The 16,145-nt window shown below is 44.2% G+C and overlaps 1 protein-coding gene across 2 annotated transcripts in view; it reads left to right on the top strand.

Annotated features, from left to right (window-relative positions):
* SH2D3C (SH2 domain containing 3C) overlaps window positions 1-16,145 on the top strand; it is a 153,296-nt gene that overhangs the window by 39,435 nt on the left and 97,716 nt on the right. The window lies entirely within an intron of this gene.

Genomic DNA, 16,145 nt, shown 5'->3' on the forward strand with positions numbered 1-16,145 from the left:
CCGACTTTGGAGAAAAGTCGTCCTGTGTAATACAATGTAACTATGGAAATATGCATATCATTTTGAAGCTCTCTTTCTCCTCTTTCCAATGATAGATAAACTGCCACCCTACGCCTTTTAGTTTTAGCTATTTTCGCGATCGAAATTGCCGTGGCCGCGATTTCAATTGCGAAAATAGCGAAAACTAAAAGGCATAGGGCAGCGGTTTATATATCATTGGAAAGAGGAGAAAGAGAGCTTTAAAATGATATGCATCTTTCCATAGTTACTGCACTGCTCAGAGTCCCTTTAACCATTATACCATCCAGCCACCGCTGACAGGATGGCGAGGGCTGGTTTATGTGCTGATGGGGCCCCTTTGACTCTGCTTTTGTTGCCTGGTCGGTAATCCGGCCCTGCTAGGGACACCCTGGCCAACTGAACAGGCAGAGCCGAGACTCGAACCCAGGTCTCCTGTGTCAGAGCCCCCAACCATCCCACCCTCCCAAAAATACCCACACAAAATGTTCAATTAAAAAAAAAAAGAAAAGAAAAAAAACCCACAAACATTTACCTAAGGGTCCACACTTTTCAAACATCCATGTAAAGATGATATTTTTCTATTCCTTTTTATAAGCTTGTAAATAGTGACGGATGCAAAACGGAAAAAATGCTCCTTTATTTCCAAATAAAATATTGTCGCCATACATTGTGACAGGGACACAGCTCAAACGGTGAAACAACCGGGACAAATGGGCAAACACAATACGTGGGCTTCAATCATGGAGGCATGTATTATTTCAAAACTACAATGGCCCGGAAACTGAGAAATAATGAATCCCTTCAGTTCTTTTCTTATTCTTACTGTCAAAATGCATCTACAGTAAGGTAGCTCCCAGCAAAATGTACCCCTTTTAAAACCCTGAGTACCCCCTAGCATAGTAAACCTTATCACAAGTAGCCCTTGACAAATATATATTTAATTGTAGTACATGATAATTGGTTTTAAACAATTTCCAAGCATTCACTATTGCTTTTAATTAGCTAAAACACTACGTTGGTGTTGTTTAATTAAGATTTATAATTTTCTAAAATGCTAAATGTGTTATTCTTGGTTAAAGGGATCCTTAAAGAGGAACTCTAGTGAAAATAATGTAATACAAAAGTGCTTCATTTTTACAATAATTATGTATAAATGATTTAGTCAGTGTTTGTTCATTGTAAAATCTTTTAAATCCCTGATTTACATTCTGACATTTATTACATGGTGACATTTTTACTGTTGGCAGGTGATGTAGCTGCTGCATACTTTTTTGGCAGTTGGCAACAGCTGTAAACAGCTATTTCCCACAATGCAACAAGGTTCACAGACAGGAAACTGCCAGGAGTACCACGGTCCTCAGAGTTTCTTGTGGGAGGGGTTTCACCACAATATCAGTCATACAGCACCCCCTGATGGTCTGTTTTTGAAAAGGAATAGGTTTCTCATGTAAAAGGGGGTATCGGCTACTGATTGGAATAAAGTTAAATTCTTGGTCGGAGTTTCTCTTTAAGCCAACAAAAAAAAAAGAAATACAGCTGTCCAGTGTCCTCACAGTCACGATCTGATCCTCCTGTCCCCCGCCGCCAGCCAATTTCACTTTCGGCCGACAAGCTTACTGTGCCTGCGCAGGCCTGGCCATGCCAACAGGGCTGCCAGGGAACTGGTATTGTTTAAAAGGAAATAACATAGGTCTCACACCTCTGGGTTCCTTTTAAGCTGGCCATACATCTACGGATATTGCAGCATGATCGATCATTAGATTTGATAAATTTGTTGAATTGCATGAAACTCAGTGCCGCAACAAGCACGCCCGATTGACGATTCGACTGATTTCGGGACAAGATCGGTCAAATGTATCGATCAAGCAAGCCCCCCAAAAATCTTGGTCCGATGTGGTCGATCAGGTGCAATATCACGATTCCCGACAGACCCCCAGCCATTGTCACTCAAATATAAATGTCCCCACCCGGTGCCTGTGCATTGTAAATGCACGCAATGTCGCTATTCGTGGTCTCCTCCGCTGTCTTCCCTGAGTGCCGCCAGGCGTGTGTGTGTGACATCATACATGTGCCACGTGGTATACGCACCACCACGTGGCGCTTGGTGTGATGGCGGTGCTCGGGGGAGACAGTGGAGAAGACCGGGAGTTGGTGCAGCTGCACAGGCGAGATACACTGCATGGGCAGCAGGGGGGACAGGAACATTTGTGAAGCTGTCAGGCAGGTGGAAATTGGTGGCATCACAAGGCCGATTCCTGAGAGATTTCATGCTGAAATTGATCGGGAATCGGCCTGCGGTGTATGGGCAGCTGACAGATCTCTCTCTGATCATATTCAATCACAGAGAGATCTACCTCTTGGTTATTCTGCCTATAAATCGCTAATTATTATTATTATTAATTGTACTTATAAAGCGCCAACATATTACGCAGCGCTGGACACTAAATAGGGATACATACATTGCAACAAGGGATGACAGACTCACGGTTATAAAACATAGCACAAGGTTATACATGCAATCGGTATAAATGCGTTTTACAGAGACCAATCAAGTCCGAGTTAGTACATGAGAAGGATGTAATTGCTGGGGTAGTAAAATTAAGAAGGACACAATAAGGGAGGGGGAATGCCCTGCCAAAGGCTTACAATCTAAAGAGTGGGGGGGACACATAAGGTTGGACTGTGAAAAAGGTGGTTGACTGAGAGAGTTAGAGTGTGGTAGATGTGGGGTATGCCATTTTAAAGAAATTTGTTTGAGGGCTTTCTTGAAGGTGTTGAAGGAAGGAGCGAGTCTGAGGGGGAGTGGAAGGGAGTTCCATAGGGTGGGGGCAGCTCTTGAGAAGACTTGTATGCATGCATGGGAATGAGAAATGTGTGGGGAGGTCAGGCGGAGATCATTGGAGGACTGCAGGTATATATCTGTTGACGAGCTCAGAAATGTAGGTTGGGTAGGTCTTGTGCACAGATTTGTAGGTAAGGCACAGAACTTTAAAATTGATCCTGAAGCAGATAGGGAGCCAGTGTAGGGCTTCGCAGAGGGGGAAGTGGAAGCAGAATGGTGGGAAAGATGGATGAGTCTAGCTGCTGCATTCATGACTGATTGAAGGGATGCAATGCGTTTTAAGGGGAGGCCAGATAGTAGGGCATTGCAGTAGTCAAGGTGGGAGATGATGAGGGCATGGATGAGAAGCTTAGTAGTGTCCGGGGCCAGAAAGGGGCAGATTTTGGAGATGTTGCGGAGATGTTTGCTAGATGTATGGCTACTTTAAGAGAGAGTGCCTGAATGTTAATTTTCATTACATTTTAATTTACTGCCAGCTACAAAGTCCTAAAACTTACCAAATCTGAATAGCACGTCTTTTCATGCCTGGAATATCTAAGCGTGCCCATTAACGGTATAATATTTTCCTCAGATGCGATCATTTGATCAGATTTTTATGATCCAATTGTATAGGAAACCACACAGTATGTGGAGAAAATCGACGTGAAACTATTTTCTGGTCAATAGACCCCGACACACTTTTCTGGAGTAGCTCACTATCCAAATGGAGTAGGGAGATTCTAGATGTGTGAGAGAAATGACTGCGCCGTGAACCCCATTGCAAATGGAGCTCTGGAGGCTGGAGCAGATGGCTGGTGACGGCACCCAGGGGCTCATTGCAAATAAATAGCCATAAGTTGGATAGGAGTGCTGACACTGAACTTGCATCATCTGGCTGAGTTGCCTTCTTCGATGAGTCATATTTTTAGCTCAGTTCTGTGGCCTCCAAATTTCCCAGAATTTAACTGTAACGATCGGTGTCCGCACGCAGAGAGAATCTGATTATTGGTGATCTGCAGTATCACCAAGAATGCAGATATATACCTGATTATTGATGATCTGCAGAATCACCGATAATACAGATATATTGCTAACCTCTGGACACCTTTTGGTATGTGAGTGTTTATTGCAACAGTAGTACTTTGAGTAATGCACCTGCTGAGCAGGTGATAATAGACAGTAAAGAGACACTGCTCTGGGAGCACAGGAACCTTCCAGCAGCCTGAGGCTCTTCAAGGAGGGGGAGTCAGGCTGGAGACAGGAAGGGCCAGAGAGTGAGTGACACCTAAGGGCCCGTTTCCACTAGCGCGAATCCGCATGCAGACAGCGCATGCGGATTCGCATAAGCAATACAAGTGGATGGGACTGTTTCCACTTGTCAGTTTTCATTTGAGTTTTTCTGTGCAGGATTTTTCTGCATGGTAGACCCTGCAGAATTCGCCTGCATGTGGAATGCAAGCGAATCGCAGACAATGCATTTAATAGGGAAATCGCATGCGTTTTTTTGCATGCGATTTCGCATTGAAAGTAATGTAAATTGACACAGGCAGTGACATGGCTAAAATCGCATACACCCTGCCTATGCGAAATCGCATGCGAAATCGCGGCAAAAAACGCATGCGGAATCGCATCCGCATGCGATTTTGTCAGCGGTGATATGCGGCGATTCCACACCGCAATAGTGGAAGCGGGCCCTAAAGGTGGATGTCACTATCTGATCTGGAGACTATCTCTTAAGGGGAGAGATAGCTCTCGAGGTCGGGCACGCCGGGTCGGCAACACACTGACAGATAAAGTACAAAGACAGAAGGCTGATTCGGTATCCAAGTCAAGCAGGGTCTGGCAACGGAATATCACATATGCGAGGTACCGAATCAGAAGACAGAGGAGTAGTCAGAAAAGCTATAAGTTATAACATATATCAAACAATGCCTATTCTGGGTGCGAGGTCCTTGGTCTCAGCACCCCGGAACTAATCTGAAGTATACACAGAAGATAATACAGTTCCCTAGACTGGGTGCGAGGTTTGTAGTCTCAGCACCCTGGAACTAGTCTGAAAGATAACACAGATGGTAGTACAGTTCCCTAAGCTGGGTGTGAGGTCCTTGGTCTCTACACCCTGGAACTAGCTTGAAGTATAACACAGATGATAACACAGTTCCCTAAGCTGGGTGTGAGGTCCTTGGTCTCTACACCCTGGAACTAGCTTAAGCATAAACAGAATACAATTCAAATAATCTGGCTAAGTGTGAATTCCCTGGTCCACCTGGTTCAAACACACTGAAGGATCTGACTAGGTCTGAGTGCTTCCACGTAGTGATCGCAACGGCAGACAACTTGCAACTGGCCAGCAGAAACTATATATGGAGTAGTGCTCTCCAGCACCACCCCTAATTGCTCAACCAGTAGTAGCCTGCTCTGGAGTCAGCTGATCGGCGTGGTCAGCTGACTCTTCTTGCTTAGAATAAGAATTCTGCCTCTCAGCGCGCGTGTATTCCTAAGCCTGTGTGCACTAACAGACCCAGCCACACCAGACACACGCCGCTGCGTGCAAACCGCCGCGCTGGACGCGGAACCAGCCGCCTTACTGTTGTTGCATGCAGCGGCTTTTACGCGTTCTGCCCTGCTACCAAACACACGCTTCCGCGTGCAAACCGCCGCACTGGACGCGGAATCAGCCGCCTGCTCAGTAGCACATGCGGCGGCTTTTCCGCGATCTCTCACATTAACCCAGTCAAACACATTTTGGATTGCCTCTTTCACCATCAATGACCGACTCCACCACCAAGCACCCATCAGCAACAGTCAGACGCACCACAGGCTGAATGGCTCTAGATACCTCTGGCATCATAAGAGCAGTACACATGCTCAAGTAGGCTGAGGCAGCCAATAACTACCCCCTTTGCCGATGATGTACAGCAGCCCCTGACTGCTGCCCGGCCAGCCCAGCAATCTTCCAGGCGGATCAAATCTGCTGAGCGACTGCCGATAGCTTAGTGCTCCCCTATGCATTGCAACAGAGCGCTCCTGTCTGTACTGCCCCCACCTAGAAATGTCGCCCAAGGGATTGGTCGAAATCAGTCTAGCGTGTGTACAGGCCTTAACTGACCCACTCCCATGGCGCTTAGCTGACGAGTAGAGGTGGCAAAGCCTATAGCAGATGAAAATTTTGCTAAGTATGTCTTTTGTTATGTAAACATCACCCGTATAGCACCAGGACACAGTTGTGGAAATAAGCATGCTCTGTAAACAACACATGTACTGTTCTACTTTAAAGGGAAGATTCCTAAGGCGACAGTTTCGGCCACAAACTCATACAGACTCATCCCTTGGCGGCAGGGCCGGCCTTAGGTTTCGCAGCACCCTGAGCGAAACCTGATTTTTGTGCCCCCTCCTTCATCCTGTGTGTGCGCGCACACACAGGCACACACACACAGGCCCATATGCAATTCACCTTTTCTCCTGAGTTACCTCCTAGGACAATGGTTTCCAACCTTTTTGTCATTGTGACACATCAAATGCTAAGATCTCCATTACACATCACAAATGTATAATAGAAAAAATACTATTAATAACCACGAATGGATGGAAAGAGCGCATTATCCTGAATACACTTTAAAATGAAGGCTAGAACCTCTCAGGAATATTAATAAAAAGAATCAGTGGGACAGTTAGCCCCCCCCCCCCCCTCCCCATTTAGAATGATAGCAAAGAACCGACAATTTGCACCACGCATTATAGCCGCAGTGCGCCCCCCCAAAAAAAACGCCCTCAGACTCAGTATAGGTAGGTAGCGAGGTATAGGTTCCCCCAGTATAGGATCTCATGTGTAGTTGCCCTCAATATAGGTTGCCAAGCATTGGTGCCCCCAGTATAGGAAGTCAGTTGTAGGTCTCCCCACATAGGTAGCCAGGCGTAGGTGCCTCCAATATAGGTAGCCAGGTGTTGGTTCCCTCAGTAAAGGTAGCCAGCTATAGGTACCTTCAGTATAGGAAATCAGGTGTAGGTGCCCTCAGTATGGGCAACCAGCTATAGGCGCCCCCTTGGAAACCGGCGCCCTGAGCGATCGCTCCAGTCGCTCAGGTCAAAGGCCGGCTATGCTTGGCGGTAGCTGAGCAACAGTTACTGATGCTATGGGGAAGGGAAGAAGGGCAGCAGTGCACGATAGAGCAGCTTCCAGTGAGCGGAGGAAGAGAAAAGTCCACTTGGCCATTGCTGTCACTTAAAGAGGAACTCTGGTGAAAATAATGAAATAAAAAAGTGCTTCATTTTTGCAATAATTATGTCTAATTGATTTTAGTCAGTGTTTGCCCATTGTAAAATCTTTCCTTTCCCTGATTTACATTCTGACAGTTATCACATGGTGACATTTTTACTGCTGGCAGGTGATGTCAGTAGAAGGAGATGTTACTTGCTTTTTTGGCAGTTGGAAACAGCTGTAAACAGATGCACCACAACAGATAAAACATTAAGTGATGGGGGAATATGGGTCATTGGAAAGGGTTAATGTCTGATGATGAATGGAGGTTGGAGGGTCTTCTTGCCATTACCCTGATCTTTACCTCCCTCCACAGATTCTCAATTGGATTCAAGTCAGGACTCTGGCTGCACCACTCCAAAACATTAATGTTGTTGTCTGCTAACCATTTCTTCATCACTTTTGTTGTGTGTTTTGAGCCATGCTGAAATGTCCACTGGTGCCCAAGGCCAAGTTTCTCTGCATACTGCCTGATATTGTCTTTGAGAATCCTCATCCTACTCTTTTTTAATGGTGCAGTTTACTGTGATTAGGTTTGCTGGTCCATTGGCTGCAAAACATCCCCAAAAGGATTTGATTCCCACCACCATATTTGATAGTGGGGAAAGCGTTCTTTGGGCTGAAGGCTTCTACTTTATTTTTATGCCAAATAAAGAAAACATCATTGTGACCAAACAATTAAATTTTTGTTTCATCTGACAATAACACAGAAGACTTCTTTGTCCAGATGAGCATTTGCAAAGACCAAGCGAGCTTTTGTGTGCATTATCTGGAGAAGTGGTGTATTCCTTGGTCTGCATCCGTGGAACCCAGCAGTGTGCAGTGTCCGTTGGATTGTCAGCCTTGAGACATTGCCACCAGAAGAGCCCAGATTCACCAGGATGACCTTGGTAGTGATCCTTGGATTCTTTTTCACCTTTCTCACTATCCTCTTGGCCAGCACAGGTGTCACTTTTGGCTTCCGACCACGTCCTCTGAGATTTTCCACAGTGTGGAACATCTTGTATTTTTAAATAATACTTTGCACTGTAGTCACTGGAACTTGAAAACATTTAGAAATAGCCTTGTAGCCCTTTCCTGACTTGTGACCAGCCACAATGCGCAGCCTCAGGTCCTCAATAAGCTCCTTTGTCTTAGCCATGACTATCCACAAACCAACTGCAGAGAGCTGCAGTTTTTCACCTGTTGAGTTGATTAAAACAGCTGTTCCAAATTAATCAGGGTAATTAGGATGCTTTATGCTGGGAATACACGAGTCGCTTCTGGCGCTCGATTCTGCGCCCCATTGTTTTGCCCGCTCGATTCTCTTATCGTCCGCTCGTTTTTCTTATCTTTTTTCAATTAACTTCAATGGTGAATCGAGCGGCAAAACGATTGAACGGTGATCAGACATGTCGGAAATTATCTATCGAGTCATCTTAATGGCTCACAATCGAGCCGTGTATTCCCAGCATTAGAACAGCTTGGACTATTGGGAATGGTATAGAACTTTGGATTTTCCCACAGACTGTGACAGTTTGTGAAAGGTATAAATAATTTTGGACTGGACACGTTTTGCTTAAATGTAAATAACAGTTGAGAAATGTTTTTTTTTCACACAATAATGCCTCTTGTACTGTACATCGTCTTATTATCTTTGGGGAGACACCCATGTCATTTCCCGTCAAAACATTACTTGCTGGTTCAGGGCCGGCCTTAGGTTTCGCAGCGCCCTGAGCGAAACCTGATTTTTGTGCCCCCTCCTTCATCCTGTGTGTGCGCGCACACACAGGCACACACACACAGGCCCATATGCAATTCACCTTTTCTCCTGAGTTACCTCCTAGGACAATGGTTTCCAACCTTTTTGACATTGTGACACATCAAATGCTAAGATCTCCATTACACATCACAAATGTATAATAGAAAAAATACTATTAATAACCATGAATGGATGGAAAGAGCGCATTATCCTGAATACACTTTAAAATGAAGGCTAGAACCTCTCAGGAATATTAATAAAAAGAATCAGTGGGACAGTTAGACCCCCCCCCCCCCATTTAGAATGATAGCAAAGAACCGACAATTTGCACCACGCATTATAGCCGCAGTGCGCCCCCCCAAAAAAACGCCCTCAGACTCAGTATAGGTAGGTAGCGAGGTATAGGTTCCCCCAGTATAGGATCTCATGTGTAGTTGCCCTCAATATAGGTTGCCAAGCATTGTTGCCCCCAGTATAGGAAGTCAGTTGTAGGTCTCCCCACATAGGTAGCCAGGCGTAGGTGCCTCCAATATAGGTAGCCAGGTGTTGGTTCCCTCAGTAAAGGTAGCCAGCTATAGGTGCCTTCAGTATAGGAAATCAGGTGTAGGTGCCCTCAGTATGGGCAACCAGCTATAGGCGCCCCCTTGGAAACCGGCGCCCTGAGCGACCGCTCCAGTCGCTCAGGTCAAAGGCCGGCTATGTGCTGGTTGAATAATAGTAACTTTGAAGGCCCGTTTCCACTAGAGCGAATCTGCATGCGTTTCCTGCATGCAGATTTGCATAGACAATACAAGTGGATGGGACTGTTTCCACTTTGCAGAAAAAATCTGCATGGCAGAGCCATCAGAATTCGCACACCGCAAAGTGGTGTGCGAATCGCATACAATGTAATTAATAGGAAAAATGCATGCGTTTTTCTATGCGTTTTCGCATGCGTTTTTGTGTAAAAACAATGTAAAAAGCACACCAGCATTGACATGGTTAACCCATTCAGGTTCCGTCGTTTTCACATGAGAAATGTTCACCTCCCATTCATTAGCCTATAACTTTATCACTACTTATCACAATGCACTATATCTTGTTTTTTCCGCCACCAATTAGGCTTTCTTTGGGGGGTACATTTTGCTAAGAGCCACTTTACTGTACATGCATTTTAACAGGAAGAATAAGAAAAAACGGAAAAAATTCATTATTTCTCAGTTTTCAGCCATTATAGTTTTAAAATAATACATGCCTCCATAATGAAAACTCACGTATTGTATTTGCCCATATGTCCTGGTTATTACACCGTTAAAATCATGTCCCTATCACAATGTATGGCGACAATATTTTATTTGGAAATAAAGGTGCATTTTTTCTGTTTTGCATCTATCACTATTTACAAGTTTAAAATAAAAAAAAATATAGAAATATTTCATCTTTACATTGATATTTAAAAAGTTTAGACCCTTAGGTAAATATTTACATGTTTTTTTTTTTTTTATTGTAATGGTTTTTTTTTTATAGTAAACATTTTATTTGGGTAGTTTTGGGAGGGTGGGAGGTAAACAATAGATTTATAATGTAAATGTGTGTTAATTTTAATTTTTTTTTTACAGGTGTAGTATTACTTTTTGGCCACAAGATGGCGGCCATGAGTTTGTTTACATGACATCACTCTAAGCGTAGCACGCGCTTAGAGTGACACATCGGGAAGGGAACGGCCAGAAAAGGCGCAGCTTCCGAGAGAAGCTGTCGCTTTTTCAGCGGGGGAGAGGAATCAGTGATCTGGGACTATAGCCCGATACATTGATTTCCTGGCTACCGAATCCGCGGCCGGTAGTGCGCGTGCACGCGCGTGATTGGCCGCGGGAGCGCGCGGTAGCGCGCATGGTTCCTGGACGTAGAAACTACGTCCAGGAACCAAAATAGGTTAAAAATGCTTGGCCACAAAACGCATGCGAAATCGCATAGAAAAACGCATGGAAAAACGCATCCGCATGCGAAATCACACATGCGTTCTCCGCACTGGAATCGCAACGCACAAGTGAAAACAGGCCCTCAGTCAAAATTTGCCAGGGGTATGAATAATTATGGACAGCACTGTGTATATATATATATATATATATATATATATATATATATATATATATATATATAAGAACCATTTGTGTTCTGCTATATTCCAGTCCATCACTGCCCCACACTTCCCTTTATGATCTGTCATCACTCATCACTCAGAGATAAGTGGCTTTTTATGGTGTCCTCAGTCCCAGATGACCACATCCCTTTAAATGCCGGATGCTTATGAAAAATTAATTCTCTGTACGGATCAGTCCCTTTGTGTTCTGCCTCCACCTTTTTTCAGGGACACCAAATGCCTACAGACAGCTTTCTCCGAACATGACAGGAGATTAGAGATTTGCAGTATGGTTGACAGAGGTCAGATTTCCACACAATGCATAATATATATACAAGAAATACAGTATATAGAAATCCATAGATTACATACCCAGAAGGATGTACATTGTAATGTCACAAAGAGAACCGTACACAATTGGCCTCTATGCAATTTCCTTTGTCTCCTGAGTGTTCTCCTAGGTGATACATTCACACCTTGTCAATCAAATGCCTTTTAAAGTGGATCCGAGATAAACGTTTACTCATTGCATAATTGTGCTCCTTACATATAGTTTATAGGGCATTCCTCAAGCCAAATATTTTTTTTGTTTTCTTTTAATACTCTAATTCCCTATAAACTAAATAAGCCTCGCCCACAGCTTTTTCATGGTGCCATGGCACTGTAGCAAGGGCTTATGGGAGCTCAGTCTGAGCTGAGCTGAGGGCTGAGTGAGCTGAGGGCTGGAGATGCTATTAGCTTGCCTGTGTGTAATGTGACAAACAAAGCATGGCTGCTGTCGTATCACAGGAATAAATAATCATATACTGTTGAAGCTGTTTGCAGCTAGATTTGCTGTGTAAACTGTCTAAACTTTATATAAGATATATAGACAAGTTACTTGTTATAGTTAGTTTTTCGTCTCGGATCCGCTTTAAGCCACCAGCAAGAAAGAAAATACTTTTGACAATAAATTTTTACCGACTTTTTGGTACTTTTTTCAATTGCAGAGTGCTTAAAAGTTACTTTTAAACAGAAGATGAAAAATGATCTCCTAGGAGAAAATTTTGGAGAAAAAGTGAATTGAATAGCCTTATACAGGTGTATAGGACCAGTAAGCAGAATTAAACTTTCTTAAAGTGAACCTGAAGTGACAATAAACTTATGAAATAATAAATTGAACAGGTAGTATGGATGATACATAGAACATTAGTAGTATTGAATAGAGTATCATATTTTTATTTTCAGTTTTATAGCTTTATTGTGAAGATTGCATCAGACTGTCGCAGTTTTAGTTTATAATCTACACCATGCCCTTTAGGTTGAAAAAGATACATAAGTAATGACCCTTTGATCCTTTTGACAATAAAAAGTAAAACCTTATTAGCTCCCTTCTCCCTGACAGATATCAGCCTTTTAGCTTCTATTTACTTTTCAGGAAACCAGGACTGATTTGGCAAGCTGTTAACAAGCTCTTTTGCATAGATCACAACTCATTTTTTTCATCTCTTTCTGAACTGGAAAACCAAAATAGACACCAGATAAATTTTTAGTAGGACTAGTACTATTGTGTGTAAATGTTTATAATATCATATCGCATCACTTCAGGTACGCTTTATTTATTGGTATGCCATCATTGTTTCCATTTTACACCTGTTCAAGAATAGCTGTTCAAATCTGTGGGTAGGTGTGGTGTAAGTGTGTCTCGGGACTAAACCCCTTGGGTGACAGTTCAGGGCCAAATGGTTGGTCAGCAATGCATTGGTTGCTGTGGAGGGAGGAGGACGACACACGGCCCGCGACGTAGCGATTTCTGGGGAGTGGTAAATTTACATATATTACATAGATGTTATTTTATTAGGCTCTATTTAATTACAATAGTAAAACATCCGTAATTTTTACCCATATTTTACTACCGCCTAATCGGACCCCATTGTCGCTTAAACCCTCTCTCTATCGATGCCTTACCCTCCCCATCCATCGACCCACCCCATCCGATATCTAGCCAACCCTCCCAACTGATGCCTTACTCTAACCGCCCCCCAATTGATACCTAACCCTAACCTTGCTCCACCCTTGCCCAATCCCAACTGGCCCCCCACCTATGCCTAATCCTAACTGGCCCCCGACCCATGCCTAATCCTAACTGGTCACCCACCCATGCTTAACCCTAACTGACCCCTACCCAAACCTAACCCTGACCATCCTACCCCACTGCAATGCCTTCCGATATCTATGCCACCTTCACCTTTTTATGAGGCACTGAGGCCCCAGGGAAGTTTGGAAGCTGCCATAGGCACCCATGTTTATAGACACCCATGTTAATAGCCACCATTAGGAGCCATAGCCATAAGAGGTCATTTGGGCGTTCGAGGCGCCCAGTAAAATATTGGTGGGGCCACTCGCTATACAAACTCAGGTGACCAAATTTTTGTTATAGCTGCTGATTGCGGCTATTAACATGGGTGCCTATGGCGAGTCCCAAACTTCTCCAGCATCCAAATTTCCTGCTTCTCAATACAGTATTATATAAGATTTCTACTGGATTCTATGGCCTCAATTCACTAAGCTTTATCAAACACTTTATCAAGCGATTGATAATTTACCTCATAGGTAAAATATAATTTTGAATTCACTAAGGTGTTATATATTTATCTAATGTTTTATCGATAAAAGGTTCAATAAATGTATAATTCTTAGTGAATTAAACATAATATTTTACCCATTAGGTAAATTATCAAACGTTTGATAAAGTGTTTGATAAAGCTTAGTGAATTGAGGCCTATGTGTCTGCTTTGTGTCTACTGGTGCAAGGTGGTAGACCAGTTGGACGATCAGTATCAAGAAGATATTACTTGTGTACCTGATCTGAATATATTATGTAGTGTATGACCAGCATTACCCATCATGCTTGTTACAGGTGGGTGAGATATTACAGCCAGTAAGATAGAATCTATTAGGTCTGTAAAGGGAGCCTCCATATTTCTCTCATGACAGGTTTACCTTGATGAGTATTTTTGGAGCCTCAAGGAATGGAGAGGGATCAGTCTGAGGTCACAGAAAGGTCAAAAGGGCAGTAGTGGTATTGATCAGACTCACAGTCCATGACTGTGCATAATTCTCAGTATGTAGTGCTAGGGGTTTCCTACATAGGATGAGAGAGGTTGGCTCAATCAGCAAATGTCTGTGACAGATATCACGCTGTACGATCAGACTGTGAGAGGACGTTTAGCTGAGATGGTACAGTCTTTATGTCATTAAAGTGACACTGAAGCGAAAATAAACTTATGAGATAGTGAATTGTGTTTGTAGTATGGATAATACATAGAACATTAGTAGCAAAAAAAAAACAGAGTCGCATATTTTTATTTTCAGTTATGTAGCTTTATTTATAACATTGCATCATTCTTTCATATTTGCACTACAGAAACCACACTCTGTATTTTAAGTGGTAAAACAGAGCAGAGCTAATGATCCTTTGAATGTTACTGCCAGGGGCCTAGCTCAGAAGCTATGGGCCCCGGTGCGAGTGTCACATTGGGCCCCCCAAGCACTCTATACATAACTGTGATACGGTGCGCCAAAACCTGCCAGAGACAACCACAGTGTCAGAGGTGCAAGAAGGGGATAGGGAACAGTTTGTTAATGATTATTATCATTCAAAGAATCTATAGAAGTGATTAGTACAAGCACAGGACCAATGAGGAGCTATTTCTGTGGTTGAGGGAGGGCCCTACGGGGGCCCCTCTGGCCCAAGGGCCCTGATGCGGTCACAGTCTCTGCACCCTCTATTGCTACGCCACTGGTTACTGCAGTAAAACCTTATCTCAAGCTGTCTCTCACTGTTTCTTGGCTGTTTAAACTATATAGAAAACTGGACTATGTTCAATCGAGTTGGTTAAAGTTGAAGAGAAATCGAGAGCCCAATATGGTGTAGTATGTCAAAATTGATTGGATAAATGAAACAGTGAGATGGTAATACTCACAAACACGGGTTACCACCTAGGTAACCACTCATTAGGTAGGTGAGGAGATTAGACCTGTCCTCACTCAGGATTAAGAAGTCGCTCTCTGTAGATAGGAAGAAAGGGGGTAGATCACCCCTCCACCTGGGGTGGACTCAAATATATTGGTAGGTGAACAGAGGCGCCAGAAGGATAAAAGTACATAAAATTTTTTAAAAATTGCTGGGAGGAAGTGGTGGACTCGCCTCTGTTAACCACTTGCCGACCGCCCACTGCACATTGGCGGCGGCAAAGTGGCAGCCCCAGGACCACGTAACGCACATTGGCGTTGGGTCCTGGGACTCTTCCGGGCCGGGGATCGCGCGCATCTGCCCGCATTAGACTCCGGCCACCCGCGACGACATCCTGCTAGCCATACAGAAGCGCCAGCGGGATGTTAACCCCCGATCTGCCACATACAAAGCGTATAATACGCTTTGTATTGTATACAAAGCGTATTATACAGGCTGCCTCCTGCCCTGGTGGTCCCAGTGTCCGATGGACCACCAGGGCAGGCTGCAGCCACCCTAGTTTGCACCCAAACACACTGATCTGCCCCCCCTGCCCCCTGATCACCCACATCACTCCTCAGACCCCCCCCTGCCCACCCCCCAGACCACTGTTTGCACTCAATCACCCCCCTAATCACCCATCAATCACTCCCTGTCACTATCTGTCAACGCTATTTTTTTTTATAGTCCCTAAACTGCACCCTCACCTCCCAAGTGCTCTGTTTACATCTGTTCTCTCCTCTAAACACCCACTAATTACCCATCAATCACCCTCTATCACCACCTGTCACTGTTACCCATCAGATTAGACCCTAATCTGCCCCTTGCGGGCACCCAATCACCCGCCCACATGCTCAGATTGCCCTCAGACCCCCCCTTATCAATTCGCCAGTGCATTTTTTACATCTGTTCTTCCCTGTAATAACCCACTGATCACCTGTCAATCACCTATCAATCACCCCTGTCACTTCCACCTATCAATCACCCCCTGTCACTGCCACCCATCAATCAGCCCCTAACCTGCCCCTAGCGGGCAATCTGATCACCCACCCACACCATTAGATCGCCTGCAGACCCGACGTCAGATCACCTCCCAAGTGCACTGTTTACATCTGTTCTCTCCTCTAAACACCCACTAATTACCCATCAATCACCCCCTATCACCACCTGTCACTGTTCCCCATCAGATTA

This window comes from Hyperolius riggenbachi, chromosome 8 (genome assembly GCF_040937935.1).
Source record: "Hyperolius riggenbachi isolate aHypRig1 chromosome 8, aHypRig1.pri, whole genome shotgun sequence".
NCBI classification, from domain to species: domain Eukaryota; kingdom Metazoa; phylum Chordata; class Amphibia; order Anura; family Hyperoliidae; genus Hyperolius; species Hyperolius riggenbachi.